Below are 21,938 nucleotides of genomic sequence, written 5' to 3'. Positions count from 1 at the left end.
TTACTAGTCCACCTATCAGGGACGAACAGTTTCTCGGCCGGACAACGATCAGGTTTATTAGCCTGAAATTTCTGCAACACTCTCCGCAAATCAGGGGAGATGGCAGACACAATGACTCCTTCCTTGAGGATACTCGCCGGCTCAGATAACCCCGGAGAGTCGGGCACAAAACTCCTAGACAGAGCATCCGCCTTCACATGTTTAGAGCCCGGAAGGTATGAAATCACAAAATCAAAACGAGCAAAAAATAACGACCAACGGGCCTGTCTAGGATTCAAGCGCTTGGCAGACTCAAGATAAGTAAGGTTCTTATGATCAGTCAAAACCACCACGCGATGCTTAGCACCCTCAAGCCAATGACGCCACTCCTCGAATGCCCACTTCATGGCCAGCAACTCTCGGTTGCCCACATCATAATTACGCTCAGCAGCAGAAAATTTCCTGGAAAAGAAAGCACATGGTTTGAACACTGAGCAACCAGAACCTCTCTGTGACAAAACCGCCCCTGCACCAATCTCAGAAGCATCAACCTCGACCTGGAACGGAAGAGAAACATCAGGTTGACACAACACAGGGGCACAGCAAAAACGACGCTTCAACTCCTGAAAAGCTTCCACGGCAGCAGAAGACCAATTAACCAAATCAGCACCCTTCTTGGTCAAATCGGTCAATGGTCTGGCAATGCTAGAAAAATTACAGATGAAGCGACGATAAAAATTAGCAAAGCCCAGGAATTTCTGCAGACTTTTTAGAGATGTCGGCTGAGTCCAATCCTGGATGGCCTGAACCTTAACCGGATCCATCTCGATAGTAGAAGGGGAAAAGATGAACCCCAAAAATGAAACTTTTCTGCACACCGAAGAGACACTTTGATCCCTTCACGAACAAGGAATTAGCACGCAGTACCTGGAAAACCATTCTGACTTGCTTCACATGAGACTCCCAATCATCTGAGAAGATCAAAATGTCATCCAAGTAAACAATCAAGAATTTATCCAGATACTCACGGAAAATGTCATGCATAAAAGACTGAAAAACAGATGGAGCATTGGCAAGTCCGAACGGCATCACCAGATACTCAAAATGACCCTCGGGCGTATTAAATGCCGTTTTCCATTCATCTCCCTGCCTGATTCTCACCAGATTATACGCACCACGAAGATCAATCTTAGTAAACCAACTAGCCACCTTAATCCGAGCAAACAAGTCAGAAATCAATGGCAAGGGATACTGAAACTTAACAGTGATCTTATTAAGAAGGCGGTAATCAATACACGGTCTTAGCGAACCATCCTTCTTGGCTACAAAAAAGAACCCTGCTCCCAATGGTGACGACGATGGGCGAATATGTCCCTTCTCCAGGGACTCCTTCACATAACTGCGCATAGCGGTGTGTTCAGGTACGGACAAATTAAATAAACGACCCTTAGGGAATTTACTACCAGGAATCAAATCGATAGCACAATCACAATTCCTATGCGGAGGTAGGGCATCAGACTTGGACTCTTCAAATACATCCTGAAAGTCCGACAAGAACTCTAGGATGTCAGAAGGAATGGATGACGAAATAGACAAAAATGGAACATCACCATGTACTCCCTGACAACCCCAGCTGGTTACCGACATAGAGTTCCAATCCAATACTGGATTATGGGTTTGTAGCCATGGCAACCCCAACACGACCACATCATGCAAATTATGCAGTACCAGAAAGCGAATAACTTCCTGATGTGCAGGAGCCATGCACATGGTCAGCTGGGCCCAGTAGTACTGAGGCTTATTCTTGGCCAAAGGTGTAGCATCAATTCCTCTCAACGGAATAAGACACCGCAAAGGCTCCAAGAAAAATCCACAACGTTTAGCATAATCCAAATCCATCAGATTCAGGGCAGCGCCTGAATCCACAAACGCCATGACAGAATACGATGACAAAGAGCACATTAAGGTAATGGACAAAAGGAATTTGGACTGTACAGTACCAATAACGGCAGAGCTATCGAACCGCCTAGTGCGTTTAGGACAATTAGAAATAGCATGAGTAGAATCACCACAATAGAAACACAGTCTGTTCAGACGTCTGTGTTCTTGCCGTTCTACTTTAGTCATAGTCCTGTCGCACTGCATAGGCTCAGATTTACTCTCAGACAATACCGCCAGATTTACGCTCGCGCAAGCGACGACCGATCTGAATGGCCAAGGACATAGACTCATTCAAACCAGCAGGCATAGGAAATCCCACCATTACATCCTTAAGAGCTTCAGAGAGACCCTTTCTGAACAAAGCCGCTAGTGCAGATTCATTCCACAGAGTGAGTACTGACCACTTCCTAAATTTCTGACAATATACTTCTACATCATCCTGACCCTGGCATAAAGCCAGCAGATTTTTCTCAGCCTGATCCACTGAATTAGGCTCATCGTAAAGCAATCCCAGCGCCTGGAAAAATGCATCAACATTACTCAATGCAGAATCTCCTGGTGCAAGAGAAAACGCCCAGTCCTGTGGGTCGCCGCGCAAAAAAGAAATAATAATCAAAACCTGTTGAATAGGATTACCAGAAGAATGAGGTTTCAAGGCCAAAAATAGCTTACAATTATTTCTGAAGCTCAGGAACTTAGTTCTGTCACCAAAAAACAAATCAGGAATCGGAATTCTTGGTTCTAGCATCGATTTCTGATCAATAGTATCTTGAATCTTTTGTACATTTACAACGAGATTATCCATTGAGGAGCACAGAGCCTGAATATCCATGTCCACAGCTGTGTCCTGAAGCACTCTAATGTCTAGGGGAAAAAAAAGACTGAAGACAGAGCTAAGAAAAAAAAATGATGTCAGGATTTCTTTTTTCCCTCTATTGGGAATCATTGGTCTGGCTCCTTGTACTGTTATGGCTGGCAATCAGGCAACACAGCGTGCAGTAATCAGCGCACATACAGAGATCTGGCAATAACCAAAAACAATAGGACGAGCTCTGAGACGTGGAATCTCTGTAGACTGCAGTACCTGATCTATCCTCACACAACTATAAGCAGCAGTGGATTGCGCCTATCACTACCTATGCAACTCGGCACTGCCTGAGGAGCTGACTAGCCTGAAGATAGAAATACAAGCCTGACTTACCTCAGAGAAATACCCCAAAGGAATAGGCAGCCCCCCACATATAATGACTGTTAGCAAGATGAAAAGACAAACGTAGGAATGAAATAGATTCAGCAAAATGAGGCCCGATATTCTAGACAGAGCGAGGATAGCAAAGAGAACTATGCAGTCTACAAAAAACCCTAAAACGAAAACCACGCAAAGGGGCAAAAAGACCCACCGTGCCGAACTAACAGCACGGCGGTGCACCCCTTTGCTTCTCAGAGCTTCCAGCAAAAGTTAATAGCAAGCTGGACAGAAAAAACCGAACACAAACTAGAAGCACTTATCTAGCAGAGCAGCAGGCCCAAGGAAAGATGCAGTAGCTCAGATCCAACACTGGAACATTGACAAGGAGCAAGGAAGACAGACTCAGGTGGAGCTAAATAGCAAGGCAGCCAACGAGCTCACCAAAACACCTGAGGGAGGAAGCCCAGAGACTGCAATACCACTTGTGACCACAGAAGTGAACTTAGCCACAGAATTCACAACAGTACCCCCCCCTTGAGGAGGGGTCACCGAACCCTCACCAGAACCCCCAGGCCGACCAGGATGAGCCACATGAAAGGCACGAACAAGATCTGGGGCATGGACATCAGAGGCAAAAACCCAGGAATTATCTTCCTGAGCATAACCCTTCCATTTGACCAGATACTGGAGTTTCCGTCTAGAGACACGAGAATCCAAAATCTTCTCCACAATATACTCCAATTCCCCCTCCACCAAAACAGGGGCAGGAGGCTCCACAGATGGAACCATAGGTGCCACATATCTCCTCAACAACGACCTATGGAATACATTATGTATGGAAAAGGAGTCTGGGAGGGTCAGACGAAAAGACACCGGATTGAGAATCTCAGAAATCCTATACGGACCAATAAAACGAGGTTTAAATTTAGGAGAGGAAACCTTCATAGGAATATGACGAGAAGATAACCAAACCAGATCCCCAACACGAAGTCGGGGTCCCACACGGCGTCTGCGATTAGCGAAAAGCTGAGCCTTCTCCTGGGACAAGGTCAAATTGTCCACTACCTGAGTCCAGATCTGCTGCAACCTGTCCACCACAGAATCCACACCAGGACAGTCCGAAGACTCAACCTGTCCTGAAGAGAAACGAGGATGGAACCCAGAATTGCAGAAAAATGGAGAGACCAAGGTAGCCGAGCTGGCCCGATTATTAAGGGCGAACTCAGCCAACGGCAAAAATGACACCCAATCATCCTGGTCAGCGGAAACAAAACATCTCAGATATGTTTCCAAGGTCTGATTGGTTCGTTCGGTCTGGCCATTAGTCTGAGGATGGAAGGCCGAGGAGAAAGATAGGTCAATGCCCATCCTACCACAAAAGGCTCGCCAGAACCTCGAGACAAACTGGGAACCTCTGTCAGAAACAATATTCTCAGGAATGCCATGTAAACGAACCACATGCTGGAAGAACAAAGGCACCAAATCAGAGGAGGAAGGCAATTTAACCAAGGGCACCAGATGGACCATTTTAGAAAAGCGATCACAGACCACCCAAATGACCGACATTTTTTGAGAAACGGGAAGGTCAGAAATGAAATCCATCGAAATATGTGTCCAAGGCCTCTTCGGGACCGACAAGGGCAAAAGCAACCCACTGGCACGTGAACAGCAGGGCTTAGCCCTAGCACAAATTCCACAGGACTGCACAAAAGCACGCACATCCCGTGACAGAGATGGCCACCAGAAGGATCTAGCAACCAACTCCCTGGTACCAAAGATTCCTGGATGACCGGCCAGCACCGAACAATGAAGTTCAGAAATAACTTTACTAGTCCACCTATCAGGGACGAACAGTTTCTCGGCCGGACAACGATCAGGTTTATTAGCCTGAAATTTCTGCAACACTCTCCGCAAATCAGGGGAGATGGCAGACACAATGACTCCTTCCTTGAGGATACTCGCCGGCTCAGATAACCCCGGAGAGTCGGGCACAAAACTCCTAGACAGAGCATCCGCCTTCACATGTTTAGAGCCCGGAAGGTATGAAATCACAAAATCAAAACGAGCAAAAAATAACGACCAACGGGCCTGTCTAGGATTCAAGCGCTTGGCAGACTCAAGATAAGTAAGGTTCTTATGATCAGTCAAAACCACCACGCGATGCTTAGCACCCTCAAGCCAATGACGCCACTCCTCGAATGCCCACTTCATGGCCAGCAACTCTCGGTTGCCCACATCATAATTACGCTCAGCAGCAGAAAATTTCCTGGAAAAGAAAGCACATGGTTTGAACACTGAGCAACCAGAACCTCTCTGTGACAAAACCGCCCCTGCACCAATCTCAGAAGCATCAACCTCGACCTGGAACGGAAGAGAAACATCAGGTTGACACAACACAGGGGCACAGCAAAAACGACGCTTCAACTCCTGAAAAGCTTCCACGGCAGCAGAAGACCAATTAACCAAATCAGCACCCTTCTTGGTCAAATCGGTCAATGGTCTGGCAATGCTAGAAAAATTACAGATGAAGCGACGATAAAAATTAGCAAAGCCCAGGAATTTCTGCAGACTTTTTAGAGATGTCGGCTGAGTCCAATCCTGGATGGCCTGAACCTTAACCGGATCCATCTCGATAGTAGAAGGGGAAAAGATGAACCCCAAAAATGAAACTTTTCTGCACACCGAAGAGACACTTTGATCCCTTCACGAACAAGGAATTAGCACGCAGTACCTGGAAAACCATTCTGACTTGCTTCACATGAGACTCCCAATCATCTGAGAAGATCAAAATGTCATCCAAGTAAACAATCAAGAATTTATCCAGATACTCACGGAAAATGTCATGCATAAAAGACTGAAAAACAGATGGAGCATTGGCAAGTCCGAACGGCATCACCAGATACTCAAAATGACCCTCGGGCGTATTAAATGCCGTTTTCCATTCATCTCCCTGCCTGATTCTCACCAGATTATACGCACCACGAAGATCAATCTTAGTAAACCAACTAGCCACCTTAATCCGAGCAAACAAGTCAGAAATCAATGGCAAGGGATACTGAAACTTAACAGTGATCTTATTAAGAAGGCGGTAATCAATACACGGTCTTAGCGAACCATCCTTCTTGGCTACAAAAAAGAACCCTGCTCCCAATGGTGACGACGATGGGCGAATATGTCCCTTCTCCAGGGACTCCTTCACATAACTGCGCATAGCGGTGTGTTCAGGTACGGACAAATTAAATAAACGACCCTTAGGGAATTTACTACCAGGAATCAAATCGATAGCACAATCACAATTCCTATGCGGAGGTAGGGCATCAGACTTGGACTCTTCAAATACATCCTGAAAGTCCGACAAGAACTCTAGGATGTCAGAAGGAATGGATGACGAAATAGACAAAAATGGAACATCACCATGTACTCCCTGACAACCCCAGCTGGTTACCGACATAGAGTTCCAATCCAATACTGGATTATGGGTTTGTAGCCATGGCAACCCCAACACGACCACATCATGCAAATTATGCAGTACCAGAAAGCGAATAACTTCCTGATGTGCAGGAGCCATGCACATGGTCAGCTGGGCCCAGTACTGAGGCTTATTCTTGGCCAAAGGTGTAGCATCAATTCCTCTCAACGGAATAAGACACCGCAAAGGCTCCAAGAAAAATCCACAACGTTTAGCATAATCCAAATCCATCAGATTCAGGGCAGCGCCTGAATCCACAAACGCCATGACAGAATACGATGACAAAGAGCACATTAAGGTAATGGACAAAAGGAATTTGGACTGTACAGTACCAATAACGGCAGAGCTATCGAACCGCCTAGTGCGTTTAGGACAATTAGAAATAGCATGAGTAGAATCACCACAATAGAAACACAGTCTGTTCAGACGTCTGTGTTCTTGCCGTTCTACTTTAGTCATAGTCCTGTCGCACTGCATAGGCTCAGATTTACTCTCAGACAATACCGCCAGATTTACGCTCGCGCAAGCGACGACCGATCTGAATGGCCAAGGACATAGACTCATTCAAACCAGCAGGCATAGGAAATCCCACCATTACATCCTTAAGAGCTTCAGAGAGACCCTTTCTGAACAAAGCCGCTAGTGCAGATTCATTCCACAGAGTGAGTACTGACCACTTCCTAAATTTCTGACAATATACTTCTACATCATCCTGACCCTGGCATAAAGCCAGCAGATTTTTCTCAGCCTGATCCACTGAATTAGGCTCATCGTAAAGCAATCCCAGCGCCTGGAAAAATGCATCAACATTACTCAATGCAGAATCTCCTGGTGCAAGAGAAAACGCCCAGTCCTGTGGGTCGCCGCGCAAAAAAGAAATAATAATCAAAACCTGTTGAATAGGATTACCAGAAGAATGAGGTTTCAAGGCCAAAAATAGCTTACAATTATTTCTGAAGCTCAGGAACTTAGTTCTGTCACCAAAAAACAAATCAGGAATCGGAATTCTTGGTTCTAGCATCGATTTCTGATCAATAGTATCTTGAATCTTTTGTACATTTACAACGAGATTATCCATTGAGGAGCACAGAGCCTGAATATCCATGTCCACAGCTGTGTCCTGAAGCACTCTAATGTCTAGGGGAAAAAAAAGACTGAAGACAGAGCTAAGAAAAAAAAATGATGTCAGGATTTCTTTTTTCCCTCTATTGGGAATCATTGGTCTGGCTCCTTGTACTGTTATGGCTGGCAATCAGGCAACACAGCGTGCAGTAATCAGCGCACATACAGAGATCTGGCAATAACCAAAAACAATAGGACGAGCTCTGAGACGTGGAATCTCTGTAGACTGCAGTACCTGATCTATCCTCACACAACTATAAGCAGCAGTGGATTGCGCCTATCACTACCTATGCAACTCGGCACTGCCTGAGGAGCTGACTAGCCTGAAGATAGAAATACAAGCCTGACTTACCTCAGAGAAATACCCCAAAGGAATAGGCAGCCCCCCACATATAATGACTGTTAGCAAGATGAAAAGACAAACGTAGGAATGAAATAGATTCAGCAAAGTGAGGCCCGATATTCTAGACAGAGCGAGGATAGCAAAGAGAACTATGCAGTCTACAAAAAACCCTAAAATGAAAACCACGCAAAGGGGCAAAAAGACCCACCGTGCCGAACTAACAGCACGGCGGTGCACCCCTTTGCTTCTCAGAGCTTCCAGCAAAAGTTAATAGCAAGCTGGACAGAAAAAACAGAAAACAAACTAGAAGCACTTATCTAGCAGAGCAGCAGGCCCAAGGAAAGATGCAGTAGCTCAGATCCAACACTGGAACATTGACAAGGAGCAAGGAAGACAGACTCAGGTGGAGCTAAATAGCAAGGCAGCCAACGAGCTCACCAAAACACCTGAGGGAGGAAGCCCAGAGACTGCAATACCACTTGTGACCACAGAAGTGAACTCAGCCACAGAATTCACAACAATTAGGCCTACAAATTGGGTATGGGGTGTAGAGAGATGGTGTGTTACACTCCAAGGTGTTCCCCAGGTTTCCTCTCCATTGCTTCAATCTTCATGCTCTCGTTTAGTAGTTGTTGGAAACTACGCTGCATTAGGCCTACAAATTGGGTATGGGGTGTAGAGAGATGGTGTGTTCCACTCCAAGGTGTTCTCCAGGTTGCCTTTCCTGAGCTTCAATCTTCATGCTCTCGTTTAGTAGTTGTTGGAAACTACGCTGCATTAGGCCTACAAATTGGGTATGGGGTGTAGAGAGATGGTGTGTTCCACTCCAAGGTGTTCCCCAGGTTTCATCGCCATTGCTTCGATCTTCATGCTCTCGTTTAGTAGTTGTTGGAAACTACGCTGCATTAGGCCTACAAATTGGGTACGGGGTGTAGAGAGATGGTGTGTTCCACTCCAAGGTGTTCTCCAGGTTGCCTTTCCTGAGCTTCGATCTTCATGCTCTCGTTTAGTAGTTGTTGGAAACTACGCTGCATTAGGCCTACAAATTGGGTATGGGGTGTAGAGAGATGGTGTGTTCCACTCCAAGGTGTTCCCCAGGTTTCCTCTCCATTGCTTCGATCTTCATGCTCTCGTTTAGTAGTTGTAGAAAACTACACTGCATTAGGCCTACAAATTGGGTATGGGTTGTAGAGAGATGGTGTGTTCCACTCCAAGGTGCTCTCCAGGTTGCCTTTCCTGAGCTTCGATCTTCATGCTCTCGTTTAGTAGTTGTTGGAAACTACGCTGCATTAGGCCTACAAATTGGGTATGGGGTGTAGAGAGATGGTGTGTTCCACTCCAAGATGTTCCCCAGGTTTCCTCGCCATTGCTTCGATCTTCATGCTCTCGTTTAGTAGTTGTTGGAAACTACGCTGCATTAGGCCTACAAATTGGGTATGGGGTGTAGAGAGATGGTGTGTTCCACTCCAAGATGTTCCCCAGGTTTCCTCGCCATTGCTTCGATCTTCATGCTCTCGTTTAGTAGTTGTTGGAAACTACGCTGCATTAGGCCTACAAATTGGGTATGGGGTGTAGAGAGATGGTGTGTTCCACTCCAAGGTGTTCCCCAGGTTTCCTCTCCAATGCTTCGATCTTCATGCTCTCGTTTAGTAGTTGTTGGAAACTACGCTGCATTAGGCCTACAAATTGGGTATGGGGTGTAGAGAGATGGTGTGTTCCACTCCAAGGTGTTCCCCAGGTTTCCTCGCCATTGCTTCGATCTTCATGCTCTCGTTTAGTAGTTGTTGGAAACTACGCTGCATTAGGCCTACAAATTGGGTATGGGGTGTAGAGAGATGGTGTGTTCCACTCCAAGGTGTTCCCCAGGTTTCCTCGCCATTGCTTCGATCTTCATGCTCTTGTTTAGTAGTTGTTGGAAACTACGCTGCATTAGGCCTACAAATTGGGTATGGGGTGTAGAGAGATGGTGTGTTACACTCCAAGGTGTTCCCCAGGTTTCCTCTCCATTGCTTCAATCTTCATGCTCTCGTTTAGTAGTTGTTGGAAACTACGCTGCATTAGGCCTACAAATTGGGTATGGGGTGTAGAGAGATGGTGTGTTCCACTAAAAGGTGTTCTCCAGGTTGCCTTTCCTGAGCTTCAATCTTCATGCTCTCGTTTAGTAGTTGTTGGAAACTACACTGCATTAGGCCTACAAATTGGGTATGGGGTGTAGAGAGATGGTGTGTTACACTCCAAGGTGTTCTCCAGGTTGCCTTTCCTGAGCTTCAATCTTCATGCTCTCGTTTAGTAGTTGTTGGAAACTACGCTGCATTAGGCCTACAAATTGGGTATGGGGTGTAGAGAGATGGTGTGTTCCACTCCAAGGTGTTCCCCAGGTTTCATCGCCATTGCTTCGATCTTCATGCTCTCGTTTAGTAGTTGTTGGAAACTACGCTGCATTAGGCCTACAAATTGGGTATGGGGTGTAGAGAGATGGTGTGTTCCACTCCAAGGTGTTCTCCAGGTTGCCTTTCCTGAGCTTCGATCTTCATGCTCTCGTTTAGTAGTTGTTGGAAACTACGCTGCATTAGGCCTACAAATTGGGTATGGGGTGTAGAGAGATGGTGTGTTCCACTCCAAGGTGTTCCCCAGGTTTCCTCTCCATTGCTTCGATCTTCATGCTCTCGTTTAGTAGTTGTAGAAAACTACACTGCATTAGGCCTACAAATTGGGTATGGGTTGTAGAGAGATGGTGTGTTCCACTCCAAGGTGTTCTCCAGGTTGCCTTTCCTGAGCTTCGATCTTCATGCTCTCGTTTAGTAGTTGTTGGAAACTACGCTGCATTAGGCCTACAAATTGGGTATGGGGTGTAGAGAGATGGTGTGTTACACTCCAAGGTGTTCCACAGGTTTCCTCGCCATTGCTTTGATCTTCATGCTCTCGTTTAGTAGTTGTTGGAAACTACGCTGCATTAGGCCTACAAATTGGGTATGGGGTGTAGAGAGATGGTGTGTTCCACTCCAAGGTGTTCCCCAGGTTTCCTCTCCATTGCTTCGATCTTCATGCTCTCGTTTAGTAGTTGTAGAAAACTACACTGCATTAGGCCTACAAATTGGGTATGGGGTGTAGAGAGATGGTGTGTTCCACTCCAAGGTGTTCCCCAGGTTTCCTCGCCATTGCTTCGATCTTCATGCTCTCGTTTAGTAGTTGTTGGAAACTACGCTGCATTAGGCCTACAAATTGGGTATGGGGTGTAGAGAGATGGTGTGTTCCACTCCAAGGTGTTCCCCAGGTTTCCTCGCCATTGCTTCGATCTTCATGCTCTCGTTTAGTAGTTGTTGGAAACTACGCTGCATTAGGCCTACAAATTGGGTATGGGGTGTAGAGAGATGGTGTGTTCCACTCCAAGGTGTTCCCCAGGTTTCATCGCCATTGCTTCGATCTTCATGCTCTCGTTTAGTAGTTGTTGGAAACTACGCTGCATTAGGCCTACAAATTGGGTATGGGGTGTAGAGAGATGGCGTGTTCCACTCCAAGGTGTTCTCCAGGTTGCCTTTCCTGAGCTTCGATCTTCATGCTCTCGTTTAGTAGTTGTTGGAAACTACGCTGCATTAGGCCTACAAATTGGGTATGGGGTGTAGAGAGATGGTGTGTTCCACTCCAAGGTGTTCCCCAGGTTTCCTCTCCATTGCTTCGATCTTCATGCTCTCGTTTAGTAGTTGTAGAAAACTACACTGCATTAGGCCTACAAATTGGGTATGGGTTGTAGAGAGATGGTGTGTTCCACTCCAAGGTGTTCTCCAGGTTGCCTTTCCTGAGCTTCGATCTTCATGCTCTCGTTTAGTAGTTGTTGGAAACTACGCTGCATTAGGCCTACAAATTGGGTATGGGGTGTAGAGAGATGGTGTGTTCCACTCCAAGGTGTTCCCCAGGTTTCCTCGCCATTGCTTCGATCTTCATGCTCTCGTTTAGTAGTTGTTGGAAACTACGCTGCATTAGGCCTACAAATTGGGTATGGGGTGTAGAGAGATGGTGTGTTCCACTCCAAGGTGTTCCCCAGGTTTCCTCTCCATTGCTTCGATCTTCATGCTCTCGTTTAGTAGTTGTTGGAAACTACGCTGCATTAGGCCTACAAATTGGGTATGGGGTGTAGAGAGATGGTGTGTTCCACTCCAAGGTGTTCCCCAGGTTTCCTCTCCATTGCTTCGATCTTCATGCTCTCGTTTAGTAGTTGTAGAAAACTACACTGCATTAGGCCTACAAATTGGGTATGGGGTGTAGAGAGATGGTGTGTTCCACTCCAAGGTGTTCCCCAGGTTTCCTCGCCATTGCTTCGATCTTCATGCTCTCGTTTAGTAGTTGTTGGAAACTACGCTGCATTAGGCCTACAAATTGGGTATGGGGTGTAGAGAGATGGTGTGTTCCACTCCAAGGTGTTCCCCAGGTTTCCTCGCCATTGCTTCGATCTTCATGCTCTCGTTTAGTAGTTGTTGGAAACTACGCTGCATTAGGCCTACAAATTGGGTATGGGGTGTAGAGAGATGGTGTGTTACACTCCAAGGTGTTCCCCAGGTTTCCTCTCCATTGCTTCAATCTTCATGCTCTCGTTTAGTAGTTGTTGGAAACTATGCTGCATTAGGCCTACAAATTGGGTATGGGGTGTAGAGAGATGGTGTGTTACACTCCAAGGTGTTCTCCAGGTTGCCTTTCCTGAGCTTCAATCTTCATGCTCTCCTTTAGTAGTTGTTGGAAACTACGCTGCATTAGGCCTACAAATTGGGTATGGGGTGTAGAGAGCTGGTGTGTTACACTCCAAGGTGTTCTCCAGGTTGCCTTTCCTGAGCTTCAATCTTCATGCTCTCATTTAGTAGTTGTTGGAAACTACGCTGCATTAGGCCTACAAATTGGGTATGGGGTGTAGAGAGATGGTGTGTTCCACTCCAATGTGTTCTCCAGGTTTCATCGCCATTGCTTCGATCTTCATGCTCTCGTTTAGTAGTTGTTGGAAACTACGCTGCATTAGGCCTACAAATTGGGTATGGGGTGTAGAGAGATGGCGTGTTCCACTCCAAGGTGTTCTCCAGGTTGCCTTTCCTGAGCTTCGATCTTCATGCTCTCGTTTAGTAGTTGTTGGAAACTACGCTGCATTAGGCCTACAAAATGGGTATGGGGTGTAGAGAGATGGTGTGTTCCACTCCAAGGTGTTCCCCAGGTTTCCTCTCCATTGCTTCGATCTTCATGCTCTCGTTTAGTAGTTGTAGAAAACTACACTGCATTAGGCCTACAAATTGGGTATGGGTTGTAGAGAGATGGTGTGTTCCACTCCAAGGTGTTCTCCAGGTTGCCTTTCCTGAGCTTCGATCTTCATGCTCTCGTTTAGTAGTTGTTGGAAACTACGCTGCATTAGGCCTACAAATTGGGTATGGGGTGTAGAGAGATGGTGTGTTCCACTCCAAGGTGTTCCCCAGGTTTCCTCGCCATTGCTTCGATCTTCATGCTCTCGTTTAGTAGTTGTTGGAAACTACGCTGCATTAGGCCTACAAATTGGGTATGGGGTGTAGAGAGATGGTGTGTTCCACTCCAAGGTGTTCCCCAGGTTTCCTCTCCATTGCTTCGATCTTCATGCTCTCGTTTAGTAGTTGTTGGAAACTACGCTGCATTAGGCCTACAAATTGGGTATGGGGTGTAGAGAGATGGTGTGTTCCACTCCAAGGTGTTCCCCAGGTTTCCTCTCCATTGCTTCGATCTTCATGCTCTCGTTTAGTAGTTGTAGAAAACTACACTGCATTAGGCCTACAAATTGGGTATGGGGTGTAGAGAGATGGTGTGTTCCACTCCAAGGTGTTCCCCAGGTTTCCTCGCCATTGCTTCGATCTTCATGCTCTCGTTTAGTAGTTGTTGGAAACTACGCTGCATTAGGCCTACAAATTGGGTATGGGGTGTAGAGAGATGGTGTGTTCCACTCCAAGGTGTTCCCCAGGTTTCCTCGCCATTGCTTCGATCTTCATGCTCTCGTTTAGTAGTTGATGGAAACTACGCTGCATTAGGCCTACAAATTGGGTATGGGGTGTAGAGAGATGGTGTGTTACACTCCAAGGTGTTCCCCAGGTTTCCTCTCCATTGCTTCAATCTTCATGCTCTCGTTTAGTAGTTGTTGGAAACTATGCTGCATTAGGCCTACAAATTGGGTATGGGGTGTAGAGAGATGGTGTGTTACACTCCAAGGTGTTCTCCAGGTTGCCTTTCCTGAGCTTCAATCTTCATGCTCTCCTTTAGTAGTTGTTGGAAACTACGCTGCATTAGGCCTACAAATTGGGTATGGGGTGTAGAGAGATGGTGTGTTACACTCCAAGGTGTTCTCCAGGTTGCCTTTCCTGAGCTTCAATCTTCATGCTCTCATTTAGTAGTTGTTGGAAACTACGCTGCATTAGGCCTACAAATTGGGTATGGGGTGTAGAGAGATGGTGTGTTCCACTCCAAGGTGTTCTCCAGGTTTCATCGCCATTGCTTCGATCTTCATGCTCTCGTTTAGTAGTTGTTGGAAACTACGCTGCATTAGGCCTACAAATTGGGTATGGGGTGTAGAGAGATGGCATGTTCCACTCCAAGGTGTTCTCCAGGTTGCCTTTCCTGAGCTTCGATCTTCATGCTCTCGTTTAGTAGTTGTTGGAAACTACGCTGCATTAGGCCTACAAATTGGGTATGGGGTGTAGAGAGATGGTGTGTTCCACTCCAAGGTGTTCCCCAGGTTTCCTCTCCATTGCTTCGATCTTCATGCTCTCGTTTAGTAGTTGTAGAAAACTACACTGCATTAGGCCTACAAATTGGGTATGGGTTGTAGAGAGATGGTGTGTTCCACTCCAAGGTGTTCTCCAGGTTGCCTTTCCTGAGCTTCGATCTTCATGCTCTCGTTTAGTAGTTGTTGGAAACTACGCTGCATTAGGCCTACAAATTGGGTATGGGGTGTAGAGAGATGGTGTGTTCCACTCCAAGGTGTTCCCCAGGTTTCCTCGCCATTGCTTCGATCTTCATGCTCTCGTTTAGTAGTTGTTGGAAACTACGCTGCATTAGGCCTACAAATTGGGTATGGGGTGTAGAGAGATGGTGTGTTCCACTCCAAGGTGTTCCCCAGGTTTCCTCTCCATTGCTTCGATCTTCATGCTCTCGTTTAGTAGTTGTTGGAAACTACGCTGCATTAGGCCTACAAATTGGGTATGGGGTGTAGAGAGATGGTGTGTTCCACTCCAAGGTGTTCCCCAGGTTTCCTCTCCATTGCTTCGATCTTCATGCTCTCGTTTAGTAGTTGTAGAAAACTACACTGCATTAGGCCTACAAATTGGGTATGGGGTGTAGAGAGATGGTGTGTTCCACTCCAAGGTGTTCCCCAGGTTTCCTCGCCATTGCTTCGATCTTCATGCTCTCGTTTAGTAGTTGTTGGAAACTACGCTGCATTAGGCCTACAAATTGGGTATGGGGTGTAGAGAGATGGTGTGTTCCACTCCAAGGTGTTCCCCAGGTTTCCTCGCCATTGCTTCGATCTTCATGCTCTCGTTTAGTAGTTGTTGGAAACTACGCTGCATTAGGCCTACAAATTGGGTATGGGGTGTAGAGAGATGGTGTGTTACACTCCAAGGTGTTCCCCAGGTTTCCTCTCCATTGCTTCAATCTTCATGCTCTCGTTTAGTAGTTGTTGGAAACTATGCTGCATTAGGCCTACAAATTGGGTATGGGGTGTAGAGAGATGGTGTGTTACACTCCAAGGTGTTCTCCAGGTTGCCTTTCCTGAGCTTCAATCTTCATGCTCTCCTTTAGTAGTTGTTGGAAACTACGCTGCATTAGGCCTACAAATTGGGTATGGGGTGTAGAGAGATGGTGTGTTACACTCCAAGGTGTTCTCCAGGTTGCCTTTCCTGAGCTTCAATCTTCATGCTCTCGTTTAGTAGTTGTTGGAAACTACGCTGCATTAGGCCTACAAATTGGGTATGGGGTGTAGAGAGATGGTGTGTTCCACTCCAAGGTGTTCCCCAGGTTTCATCGCCATTGCTTCGATCTTCATGCTCTCGTTTAGTAGTTGTTGGAAACTACGCTGCATTAGGCCTACAAATTGGGTATGGGGTGTAGAGAGATGGCATGTTCCACTCCAAGGTGTTCTCCAGGTTGCCTTTCCTGAGCTTCGATCTTCATGCTCTCGTTTAGTAGTTGTTGGAAACTACGCTGCATTAGGCCTACAAATTGGGTATGGGGTGTAGAGAGATGGTGTGTTCCACTCCAAGGTGTTCCCCAGGTTTCCTCTCCATTGCTTCGATCTTCATGCTCTCGTTTAGTAGTTGTAGAAAACTACACTGCATTAGGCCTACAAATTGGGTATGGGTTGTAGAGAGATGGTGTGTTCCACTCCAAGGTGTTCTCCAGGTTGCCTTTCCTGAGCTTCGATCTTCATGCTCTCGTTTAGTAGTTGTTGGAAACTACGCTGCATTAGGCCTACAAATTGGGTATGGGGTGTAGAGAGATGGTGTGTTCCACTCCAAGGTGTTCCCCAGGTTTCCTCGCCATTGCTTCGATCTTCATGCTCTCGTTTAGTAGTTGTTGGAAACTACGCTGCATTAGGCCTACAAATTGGGTATGGGGTGTAGAGAGATGGTGTGTTCCACTCCAAGGTGTTCCCCAGGTTTCCTCTCCATTGCTTCGATCTTCATGCTCTCGTTTAGTAGTTGTTGGAAACTACGCTGCATTAGGCCTACAAATTGGGTATGGGGTGTAGAGAGATGGTGTGTTCCACTCCAAGGTGTTCCCCAGGTTTCCTCTCCATTGCTTCGATCTTCATGCTCTCGTTTAGTAGTTGTAGAAAACTACACTGCATTAGGCCTACAAATTGGGTATGGGGTGTAGAGAGATGGTGTGTTCCACTCCAAGGTGTTCCCCAGGTTTCCTCGCCATTGCTTCGATCTTCATGCTCTCGTTTAGTAGTTGTTGGAAACTACGCTGCATTAGGCCTACAAATTGGGTATGGGGTGTAGAGAGATGGTGTGTTCCACTCCAAGGTGTTCCCCAGGTTTCCTCGCCATTGCTTCGATCTTCATGCTCTCGTTTAGTAGTTGTTGGAAACTACGCTGCATTAGGCCTACAAATTGGGTATGGGGTGTAGAGAGATGGTGTGTTACACTCCAAGGTGTTCCCCAGGTTTCCTCTCCATTGCTTCAATCTTCATGCTCTCGTTTAGTAGTTGTTGGAAACTATGCTGCATTAGGCCTACAAATTGGGTATGGGGTGTAGAGAGATGGTGTGTTACACTCCAAGGTGTTCTCCAGGTTGCCTTTCCTGAGCTTCAATCTTCATGCTCTCCTTTAGTAGTTGTTGGAAACTACGCTGCATTAGGCCTACAAATTGGGTATGGGGTGTAGAGAGATGGTGTGTTACACTCCAAGGTGTTCTCCAGGTTGCCTTTCCTGAGCTTCAATCTTCATGCTCTCGTTTAGTAGTTGTTGGAAACTACGCTGCATTAGGCCTACAAATTGGGTATGGGGTGTAGAGAGATGGTGTGTTCCACTCCAAGGTGTTCCCCAGGTTTCATCGCCATTGCTTCGATCTTCATGCTCTCGTTTAGTAGTTGTTGGAAACTACGCTGCATTAGGCCTACAAATTGGGTATGGGGTGTAGAGAGATGGCATGTTCCACTCCAAGGTGTTCTCCAGGTTGCCTTTCCTGAGCTTCGATCTTCATGCTCTCGTTTAGTAGTTGTTGGAAACTACGCTGCATTAGGCCTACAAATTGGGTATGGGGTGTAGAGAGATGGTGTGTTCCACTCCAAGGTGTTCCCCAGGTTTCCTCTCCATTGCTTCGATCTTCATGCTCTCGTTTAGTAGTTGTAGAAAACTACACTGCATTAGGCCTACAAATTGGGTATGGGTTGTAGAGAGATGGTGTGTTCCACTCCAAGGTGTTCTCCAGGTTGCCTTTCCTGAGCTTCGATCTTCATGCTCTCGTTTAGTAGTTGTTGGAAACTACGCTGCATTAGGCCTACAAATTGGGTATGGGGTGTAGAGAGATGGTGTGTTCCACTCCAAGGTGTTCCCCAGGTTTCCTCGCCATTGCTTCGATCTTCATGCTCTCGTTTAGTAGTTGTTGGAAACTACGCTGCATTAGGCCTACAAATTGGGTATGGGGTGTAGAGAGATGGTGTGTTCCACTCCAAGGTGTTCCCCAGGTTTCCTCTCCATTGCTTCGATCTTCATGCTCTCGTTTAGTAGTTGTTGGAAACTACGCTGCATTAGGCCTACAAATTGGGTATGGGGTGTAGAGAGATGGTGTGTTCCACTCCAAGGTGTTCCCCAGGTTTCCTCTCCATTGCTTCGATCTTCATGCTCTCGTTTAGTAGTTGTAGAAAACTACACTGCATTAGGCCTACAAATTGGGTATGGGGTGTAGAGAGATGGTGTGTTCCACTCCAAGGTGTTCCCCAGGTTTCCTCGCCATTGCTTCGATCTTCATGCTCTCGTTTAGTAGTTGTTGGAAACTACGCTGCATTAGGCCTACAAATTGGGTATGGGGTGTAGAGAGATGGTGTGTTCCACTCCAAGGTGTTCCCCAGGTTTCCTCGCCATTGCTTCGATCTTCATGCTCTCGTTTAGTAGTTGTTGGAAACTACGCTGCATTAGGCCTACAAATTGGGTATGGGGTGTAGAGAGATGGTGTGTTACACTCCAAGGTGTTCCCCAGGTTTCCTCTCCATTGCTTCAATCTTCATGCTCTCGTTTAGTAGTTGTTGGAAACTATGCTGCATTAGGCCTACAAATTGGGTATGGGGTGTAGAGAGATGGTGTGTTACACTCCAAGGTGTTCTCCAGGTTGCCTTTCCTGAGCTTCAATCTTCATGCTCTCCTTTAGTAGTTGTTGGAAACTACGCTGCATTAGGCCTACAAATTGGGTATGGGGTGTAGAGAGATGGTGTGTTACACTCCAAGGTGTTCTCCAGGTTGCCTTTCCTGAGCTTCAATCTTCATGCTCTCGTTTAGTAGTTGTTGGAAACTACGCTGCATTAGGCCTACAAATTGGGTATGGGGTGTAGAGAGATGGTGTGTTCCACTCCAAGGTGTTCCCCAGGTTTCATCGCCATTGCTTCGATCTTCATGCTCTCGTTTAGTAGTTGTTGGAAACTACGCTGCATTAGGCCTACAAATTGGGTATGGGGTGTAGAGAGATGGTGTGTTCTGTTATGTTTGCTAATGACAGGTGTTATGAAGGCAATCCAGAAACACAGTGTGCTTAGCGATCAGAGCGCACACAGTGATCTGACAAATACCCAAAAATACAAGAACGAGCTCTGAGACGTGGAAACTCTGTAGACTGCACACCTGATCCTATCCTAAACACAACTAAAAGCGGCTGTGGATTGCGCCTAACAACTACCTAGGCAACTCGGCACAGCCTAAGAAACTAGCTAGCCTGAAGATAGAAAAATAGGCCTGACTTGCCCCAGAGAAATTCCCCAAAGGAAAAGGCAGCCCCCCACATATAATGACTGTGAGTAAGATGAAAAGACAAAACGTAGGGATGAAATAGATTCAGCAAAGTGGGGCTCGATATTCTAGGACAGAGCGAGGACAGTAAAGCGAACTTTGCAGTCTACAAAAAACCCTAAAGCAAAACCACGCAAAAGGGGGCAAAAAAAAACCCACCGTGCCGAACTAACGGCACGGCGGTACACCCTTTGCGTCTCAGAGCTTCCAGCAAAACAAAAGACAAGCTGGACAGAAAAAAAAGCAACAAAAAAGCAAAAAGCACTTAGCTATACAGAGCAGCAGGTCACAGGAACAATCAGGAGAAGCTCAGATCCAACACTGAAACATTGACAAGGAGCAAGGATAGCAGCATCAGGCGGAGTTAAGTAATGAAGCAGTTAACGAGCTCACCAGAACACCTGAGGGAGGAAGCTCAGAAGCTGCAGTACCACTTGTGACCACAGGAGTGAATTCAGCCACAGAATTCACAACAGTACCCCCCCCTTGAGGAGGGGTCACCGAACCCTCACCAGAGCCCCCAGGCCAACCAGGATGAGCCGCATGAAAGGCACGAACAAGATCGGAAGCATGAACATCAGAGGCAAAAACCCAGGAATTATCTTCCTGAGCATAACCCTTCCATTTAACCAGATACTGGAGTTTCCGTCTAGAAACACGAGAATCCAAAATCTTCTCCACAATATACTCCAATTCCCCCTCCACCAAAACCGGGGCAGGAGGCTCAACAGATGGAACCATAGGTGCCACGTATCTCCGCAACAACGACCTATGGAATACATTATGTATGGAAAAGGAGTCTGGGAGGGTCAAACGAAAAGACACAGGATTGAGAACCTCAGAAATCCTATACGGACCAATAAAACGAGGTTTAAATTTAGGAGAGGAAACCTTCATAGGAATATGACGAGAAGATAACCAAACCAGATCCCCAACACGAAGTCGGGGACCCACACGGCGTCTGCGATTAGCGAAAAGTTGAGCTTTCTCCTGGGACAAGATCAAATTGTCCACTACCTGAGTCCAGATCTGCTGCAACCTATCCACCACAGAATCCACACCAGGACAGTCCGAAGACTCAACCTGTCCTGAAGAGAAACGATGATGGAACCCAGAATTGCAAAAAAATGGAGAAACCAAGGTAGCCGAGCTGGCCCGATTATTAAGGGCGAACTCAGCCAACGGCAAAAAGGACACCCAATCATCCTGGTCTGCAGAAACAAAACATCTCAGATATGTTTCCAAGGTCTGATTGGTTCGTTCGGTCTGGCCATTAGTCTGAGGATGGAAAGCCGAGGAAAAGGATAGGTCAATGCCCATCCTACCACAAAAGGCTCGCCAAAACCTTGAAACAAACTGGGAACCTCTGTCAGAAACAATATTCTCAGGAATGCCATGCAACCGAACCACATGCTGAAAGAACAAAGGTACCAAATCAGAGGAGGAAGGCAATTTAGCCAAGGGCACCAGATGGACCATTTTAGAAAAGCGATCACAGACCACCCAAATGACTGACATCTTTTGAGAAACGGGAAGGTCAGAAATGAGATCCATCGAAATATGTGTCCAAGGCCTCTTTGGGACCGGCAAGGGCAAAAGCAACCCACTGGCACGAGAACAGCAGGGCTTAGCCCTAGCACAAATCCCACAGGACTGTACAAAAGTACGTACATCCCGTGACAGAGATGGTCACCAGAAGGATCTAGCCACTAACTCTCTGGTACCAAAGATTCCAGGATGACCAGCCAACACCGAACAATGAAGTTCAGAGATAAGTTTATTAGTCCACCTATCAGGGACGAACAGTTTCTCTGCTGGACAACGATCAGGTTTATTCGCCTGAAATTTTTGCAGCACCCGCCGCAAATCAGGGGAGATGGCAGACACAATGACTCCTTCCTTGAGGATACCCGCTGGCTCAGATAAACCCGGAGAGTCGGGCACAAAACTCCTAGACAGAGCATCCGCCTTCACATTTTTAGAGCCCGGAAGGTACGAAATCACAAAGTCGAAGCGGGCAAAAAATAACGACCAACGGGCCTGTCTAGGATTCAAGCGCTTGGCAGACTCGAGATAAGTCAAGTTCTTATGATCAGTCAATACCACCACGCGATGCTTAGCTCCTTCAAGCCAATGACGCCACTCCTCGAATGCCCACTTCATGGCCAGCAACTCTCGATTGCCCACATCATAATTACGCTCAGCGGGCGAAAACTTCCTGGAAAAGAAAGCACATGGTTTCATCACTAAACAATCAGAACCTCTCTGTGACAAAACCGCCCCTGCTCCAATCTCAGAAGCATCAACCTCGACCTGGAACGGAAGAGAAACATCTGGCTGACACAACACAGGGGCAGAACAAAAACGATGCTTCAACTCCTGAAAAGCTTCCACAGC

The sequence above is a fragment of the Ranitomeya imitator genome, chromosome 6 (assembly GCF_032444005.1).
Source record: "Ranitomeya imitator isolate aRanImi1 chromosome 6, aRanImi1.pri, whole genome shotgun sequence".
In the NCBI taxonomy this organism is placed as follows: Eukaryota; Metazoa; Chordata; class Amphibia; order Anura; family Dendrobatidae; genus Ranitomeya; species Ranitomeya imitator.
Note: the sequence above shows the minus strand (reverse complement) of the source record.